General features: G+C 39.8%; 1 protein-coding gene across 1 annotated transcript in view; it reads right to left on the bottom strand.

Annotated features, from left to right (window-relative positions):
* Positions 1 to 7,672, bottom strand: part of SPPL3 (signal peptide peptidase like 3) — a 153,134-nt gene that overhangs the window by 48,071 nt on the left and 97,391 nt on the right. Inside the window, exon 2 of the mRNA XM_011948539.1 lies at positions 3,499 to 3,576. The gene's annotated coding sequence lies outside the window, so the exon portion shown is untranslated. The remainder of the gene's footprint in view (positions 1 to 3,498; positions 3,577 to 7,672) is intronic.

The following is a 7,672-nucleotide window of genomic DNA, read 5'->3' as shown; positions in this document are numbered from 1 at the left end:
GTAGCTGGGACTACAGGCACCCGCCACCTCGCCCGGCTAGATTTTTGTATTTTTTAGTAGAGACGGGGTTTCACTGTGTTAGCCAGGATGGTCTTGATCTTCTGACCTCATGATCCGCCCGTCTTGGCCTCCCAAAGTGCTGGGATTACAGGTGTGAGCCACCGCGCCTGACCCTCTCACCACTTCTTATGAAACAGGTGGAATATTAAATATACTGCCCAGTATCTCCCTCTACCCCCCTTTTACAATACAGCTTAGAAATCTTTCTGTAACAGGATGTGGAGAACTTCCTTTTTAAAATTTTCTTTTAAACAGCAGCATGGTATTCCACTGTGTAGATGCACCACAGTTTTTTTTTTTTTTAGAACAAGTCCTTTACAGGTGAACACTGGGGTTTCCAAAAACTCTGCTGTTAACAAATAATTCTGTAATAACAGGCTTTTTTATAATAACAGGTAAATTATACCTGCATTGAACACACATGAAACAACATATTTATATAACATTCCTCAAAGTCAGATTGCTGGCTCAAAGAGGAAATGCACTTGCAATATGATAGATGTTGCCAATGTGCCCTACAGAGAGTAAGTTACACCATTTCACACTCTCATCAGTAATGAACTAGATGTTCCTACTTTCCAAAGTGAGTATTGTCTAACTTTTGAATTTTTACCCATCTGAGAGATGAAAACTGGTATCTCAGTATGGTTTTTATTTGTATTAATTAAAATTGTAATTCAAATTTTAAAATTAAAGTGAGATTGAGCAGCTTTTTTGTATGATTAATGGCCAGTAGGTATTTTTAAAAGGCAATTTAAAGTTTTCTGCAGACTCCAGAGCTATAAAAAAACAAGGGCGGCTATCTTTTGAGGAACTTTTCTTCTGATGGTGTCTTACTTGGATGACTTTGTTTTTGTATGCTTTGTATTTTGAAGCATATTGTCACTATCCTCAAGGCAGATTAAATACCCACACTTTCCAAATTCACCGCCTGAAAGTCTGATACTATTGTTTAATTATTTTGCCACATCTCTCAAATCAATGGAGACTCTCTAGAAACTCTTAACCTCAGACTTCCGGAAGTCTGGATTTTTTTTTTTTTTTCTGTCGCCCAGTTTGGAGTGCAATGGTGCGATCTTGGCTCACTTCAACCTCCGCCTCCTGGGTTCAATCAATTCTCCTGCCTCAGCCTCCCAAGTAGCTGGGATCACAGGAGTCTGCCACCATGCCCGGCTAATTTTTGGTATTTTTATTAGAGACGGCGTTTTGTCATGTTGCCCAGGCTAGTCTCAAACTCCTGACCTCAGGTGATCCACCCACATCAGCCTCCCAAAGTGCCAGGATTACAGGCACGAGCCACCACACCTGGCCTGGATTAAATTTTCAAAAACCAGCTCCTCCTCTCTGACAGATCTTCTGTGCTGTGCTCTAGCCTCTGAGTAGCCATAGTTACTGACTTTCTTCATAGTCTGTTTTTCTAGATGAAGGTTTGACCACATGCAAAATATAAGAGTGTGACTAAGGTTGCCAGATCTCACCTCCATATCCTGGCAGGCAGCATGTCCCCCACTGCAGAACTAAATGCCTGATTTCAAAAAAGTGTTCAGATGTTTAATGGTTTCTTCTAACTTAAGTTTCGTTTTAGCTTTCAAATAAACCTATACAAGAAAATCTGATTAAAGTTCACCCCTAATATTGTACATGGCATTTTATAATTTATACTAAGATCTTAAAAAGTTCTAACAATTTTGCAAACCGTACCAAATATCATGTAACTAGAAGTTATAGCTTATTTTATGATGTTATTTGAAATTTCATATACTATTTTCAATTCAAACTATCATTATAAAAGTTTCTGTTGTTGTTGTTTCTTTTTGGAGATAGGGTTTCACCTGTTGCTTAAGCTGGAGTGCAGTGGCACGGTCTTGGCTCAGTGAAACCTCCACCTCCTGGACTCAATCCCCCCACCTCAGCCTCCCAAGTAGCTAGGACTGCAGGTGTGTGCCACCACAGCCAGCTAATTTTTGTATTTTTTGTAGAGACGGGGTTTCACCATGTTGCCCAGGGCTGGTCTTGAACTCCTGGGCTCAAGCAATCCACCCGCCTCAGCCTCCAAAAGTGCTGGGATTACAGGCATGAGCCACTTGATGTGCCTGGCGTTATAAAAGTTTTACAAAAAGCCTTTTAACAAAAAGATTTTATTATAAAATACAGAAAATGGATTTAAATAAATTATAGCTAATTTGCATTTTTAGAACTATCAATTTTCTTTTTCAAAGTTACAAAAATTCATGTTCATTGTGAAAACTCAAAAATGGGTAAGTATATAAAGCAAAAAGCACAAGTGCCTCCTTCCTCTCTGTACTTCCATTCCCTAGGAGGAGACATTGTTTACAATTTGGTATGTGTATCCTTCCATACAAATTGTGTACAGAATGTATACACATTACAAAAACAGGAAGCATACATGTTCTTTTAAAACTTGCTCTTTTTAAAAATTCAACTATGTACCCCAGGAGCTACTCTTTCCTGCTGCCTTCCCTTACTGGCCTTTTACTGCAAAATTAAGACGTGAAAACTTCACAAGCACAGAAAGCACTCTCTTTTAAAATAAATAGAAAACTTCCAGGTTCAATGAGCACAACTTGTAACTACTAATTGTCTCAGCATTCTCATTTTGAGTCCTTAACAAAAGCAGTATCTCAATGTTTCACATGTTTTCATCTTATGTAACCTGAATTAGTAAGTTAGATTGTTGTTTCTAACCTCAGTAGAAACAAACGGATGCCTTGGCCCATGCCTCTCTGCCTCTCTCTCTCTCTTTTGTTTTTTTGAGACGCAGTCTAGCTCTGTCCCCAAGTTGGAGTGCGTTGGTGCAATCTTGGCTCACTGCAACCTCCACCTCCCAGGTTCAAGCGATTCTCCTGCCTCAGCCTCACGAGTAACTGGGATTACAGGCACACGCCGCCACACCCAGCTAATTTTTATATTTTTAATAGAGATAGGGTTTCACCATGTTGGCCAGGATGGTCTCGATTTCCTGACCTCGTGATCCGCCCGTCTCGGCCTCCCAAAGTGCTGGGATTACAGGCTTGAGCCACCGCGCCCAGCCCCTTTTTTTTCATATTTCAGTTTTTCATATTTCATATTTCACTGTCCTTCCATTTAAACTCTTTGTTCCCTTTGAGACTCTAGAATCATTGTTAAAGACTCTCTCCTTAACCTTCTCAATAAAGAGTGCATTAGGTGATTAATTTCAGAACCAGCATTTTAAGCAATTAGTTTTTACATGTTAGCATTAACATGCTAAACTCATAAGCACAACCAAGAAGTGTTTAACAGCAGCCAATTAAAAAACAAATAGCAGAACTCTCTATTCTGAGTCAATTTCTGCTGAAGTCCTGTTTTTCTTCACAAAGTTTTGGTACCAGCACTTCCAGAGCAATGGTTCCTTCTTCCACCTCCAACTTAAATCAACCCCATTTGAGAACATCTTACCTGAAACTACCATAGACTATAAGAAGAATGGAAATCAGAAATGTAGACACTTGACTGGAATCCACCAGGGAATAGGCCCTAGAGAAATAAGAGGAAAAAAATTTAAATCACATGCAGTGAGTCCTAATGGAGCTTACAGTCTAATGAGTTCTATACACCCCACTAAGCTTTGTTTTTATCTTAAGAAGGAAAAAAGGTGTAAATTAGCATTAACAAAATAACACAATTAAAATGAGATTTGCTAGTTTAACATGAAGAATAAATGAATAGGTTTACAGCTATTATTAGTTAATATTTACAGCATGTAAAATGACATCAATGTAAAAATCCCATCTCTGTATATGTTTACAATATCCACCCCCAATTTTAAAAGTATCAAAATATCTACCAAATCTGTGCCAATGGCAAAAGTCTCAATGATCAGACTTTTATCCAATCACATTTGAATCACTAATAGTATTTTACTGGTTTTACTCAGTGATGAAGTAAAGCCTGCATCTCATGAATTCCCTGTTTCCATTTTTCTAATTGCCTACCGATTTTCTCCATCTAGATGGCCTACAGGAGGTTCTTCAAAGTCAACAAGTCCACCACAACTATTCTCTCCATCTTAGCTGATCCTCTCAAGGAATGGTATCACCATCCCCGCAGCTGCCAAAGTTAAAAATCTGTTGCATTCTTGACAGCCCTTTCTTTCTCTTACTTCCACATCCCCAACTACCCTACTTCTCCTAATCCCACTGCCAATTTGTTAGCTCCCTTCTATGGCTTGGCTACTGGAAATCTTGTTTTAAAGGCTGTCTCCATGAATTCACCCTCCATATTACCCATTCTTATTTGTCAGGGATTTTCCTAAAACAAATCTTTGTGGGATTTTTGTTGTTGTTGTTTAATTTCCATTCAGCTAAGTATTTAATACTGCCTACGTGCCAGGCACTCTGCTAGCCACTGGGATATACAGTAATAAATAAGAATGCCTTGGCCGGGCGCGGTGGCTCAAGCCTGTAATCCCAGCACTTTGGGAGGCCGAGACGGGCGGATCACGAGGTCAGGAGATCGAGACTATCCTGGCTACAAGGTGAAACCCCGTCTCTACTAAAAAATACAAAAATCTAGCCGGGCAAGATGGTGGGCGCCTGTAGTCCCAGCTACGCGGGAGGCTGAGGCAGGAGAATGGTGTAAACCCGGGAGGCAGAGCTTGCAGTGAGCTGAGATCCGGCCACTGCACTCCAGCCCAGGCAACAGAGCGAGACTATGTCTAAAAAAAAAAAAAAAAAAAAAGAATGCCTTGATCTCTGCCTAAATGTCTTTTCTAAAGAAATGAACAATTTCACTCTAAAGAAACAAACAAACAAAAAAAATGAACATAACTGAATGAATATAATCATGAAGAACATTACAAAGGAGAGAAAGAGAAGTACAGGGTACTATGATAATGTATATTAGGTGGATGCAGTCCAAGAACAGGGGAGCTTTCCTTAGGGAGGAAGATGATTTAGAGAGATACAGGACACAATAAATAGGACCCAGTGATCGTTTATGGGAGCCAAGAGGGGGAAGAATTGCAGTGATCCCTAGGTTTCTGCTTAGCTGGGTTTGTACCATTTAGGGGGTACCACCACGACTGGCTAATTTTTGTATTTTTAGTAGAGATGGGGTTTTACCATGTTGGTCAGCCTGGTCTCAAACTCCTGACTTCAAGCAATCCACCCACCTTGGCCTCCCAAAGTGTTGGGATTACAGGCGTGAGCCACTGCGCCTGGCTGGAGGAACAGATTATAAGCTAAGGTTTGAATGTACTGAGGAGACAGCTGGATACTGAAACCGTTCTGAGCTGAAGATGTATATATACTGAGAGCTCATCACCTTCCACATGGTAACTGAAGCCATAAGTGTGTGTGAATGCCTCACAGCAGTGAAAAGAGCTAGGATCAAGGCCTGGGAAATCTCCAAATGTAAAATCAGGTAGAAGAAGGAACTGCAAAGAAAATCAAGATGAAACAGAGACAGATAAGGAAAACCCAGAATAGCAGATTATTTCAGAAAGGTAGCAGAATTGAATGTGGCCTAAATTTAATCCCTTGCTCTACCACTTACTAGTAGTTAGGCCAGTTACTTAGCCTCTCTAAGCTTCAGCTTTTCATCTGTAAAATGGGGATAATGACAACCTCAAAGAGTTGTTAAAGGATTAAATGAGGAATTCATATAAAGAATATTACACATTAAATACTCAATTCATACTCACTGCATTAGGAGGGAGACGTTGCCAACCATGAATGCTGCTGAGAGGTCAAGACAGACAACTGGAGTGACCACTGGGTAAAGTGGTGAGGATGGAGTCAGACTGAAATTGGCTGAGAAGTTAAAGCTAAGGAAATGAAGACAGTATTTTGAAAAGTGCAGGGAAAAGAATGGCAGCTGGATGGTAAATATAAGGATAAGGGAGATCTAAAACATTTTCCTTTTTTTAAGGTGAAAGATGCTCAACCTTTTCTGATGCTGACTGGAAATGAACCCCGTGAGGAGAGAAAGACTGATGCATACAGAGGAGGACATTACATTTCCTTTAATTGTTGTAAAAATAAGACATATAATAAACTTTCTTGATACACTGCTGTGGTCTATAATGGCATGCTTTTGGTTCCTTAGTTTTCTTTTCATTTATTTTTGGAGATGGAGTTTTACTCTTGTTGCCCAGGCTGGAGTGCAATGGCATGATCTCGGCTCACTGCAACCTCCACCTACTGGGTTCAAGCGATTCTCCTGCATCAGCCTCCTGAGAAGCTGAGGTTACAGGCGCCCGCCACCATGCCCAGCTAATTTTTTTTTGTATTTTTAGTAGAGATGGGGTTTCATCATGTTGGCCACGCTGGTCTCAAACTCCTGACCTCAGGTGATCCACCTGCCTCGGCCTCCCAAAGTGCTGGGATTACAGGATAAAGATCCACTGCACCTGGCATGGATCCTTAGTTACTACAGATACATCCTGAAATATTTATGGGTATGTTTAAAAAAAAAATGAACTGGGGAGTCCATTAGGCTGAAATGGCTCCAGTGTCTTGGGTTCCTAAGGAAGCCAACTGAAATCCAACTCAACCCATCAGAAACTGCCAATCAAACCTAACCAGGGGCTTTACCAATCAGAAACTGCCAACTAATCTCTACCAGAGACTTTCTCTTTTAACCAATCAAGTATTGTCTTTCTTTTGCTTCTGCAAAAGCCTTATAAAAGTTTTGCCCTCAGGCACCCTCCATGGAGCTGTGATCCACTTGTGATCTGGTGCTGCCTGATTCATGACACACTGCTCAAAAAAAAAAAAAAAAAAAAACTCTCCAAAAGTTAAACATAAGTTTATCTTTTAACAGCTCAAATAACATGATTTAAGATTTGCTTTAAAATACTCTAAGAGAATAAAACATGGGAGGGATACACCAAAGAAAAGGCAAATTTTTTCAAATTATGAAGCTGGAATGATAGGTACATTGTATTCTTCTCTCTTCCCCCCACACCAGTCTTTGAGATGGTACAACAATTTGAACACAATTAAAACTACTAGAGGCAGATGAATACAAGAATTTACGTTTTGGATCATGAATTCTGTTTCACCGCACCTCACAGGGGTGCTACCTTTTCCTAAATTTCAGTCAGCCGGGGAGTGGAGAAAGGCAAGGTACGAGACATGAGGGCCACTCGAGCCTCTCTCTTGGGTCCCATCCAGCAACGACCCAGCTGTGGCTGTCCAGGGTCCTCTTTTGAACAACCAGATTATGTAGACAAGGCTCACACACCAAGAGATATCTAAGCTATCATGTATCATGTATTAGGAAAATGAACTTCAACAATTTCTCTTTATTCTAAACTTATGTTTCTTGCTGTATGAGATAATCTTTGCACACATCTTTCAAAATTCCAAAATCAAGAAGGAACATTTTCTTAAAATTAAAAAAAATTATGACTAGGTTATTTATATAGTCATACAAAAATCAAAAGTATGTTAAAAAGTACATACATAGAGGTCTTATGCCCATCTAGCCATCCCCCAACCCCCACCCTCTCAGTCATTTTTAGATAACAACTTTTAAATAACCACATTTTTTCGTTTCTTATCTAGTCTTTTGGAGTAAATATACAATATAAGAACATTATTTCTCACCACTTCTTTTTTTTTTTTTT

Source organism: Colobus angolensis, unplaced genomic scaffold (genome assembly GCF_000951035.1).
Source record: "Colobus angolensis palliatus isolate OR3802 unplaced genomic scaffold, Cang.pa_1.0 Scaffold28, whole genome shotgun sequence".
In the NCBI taxonomy this organism is placed as follows: Eukaryota; Metazoa; Chordata; class Mammalia; order Primates; family Cercopithecidae; genus Colobus; species Colobus angolensis.
The sequence above is the reverse complement of the archived record's forward strand: the minus strand, read 5'-3'. Positions and strand labels throughout refer to the sequence as shown.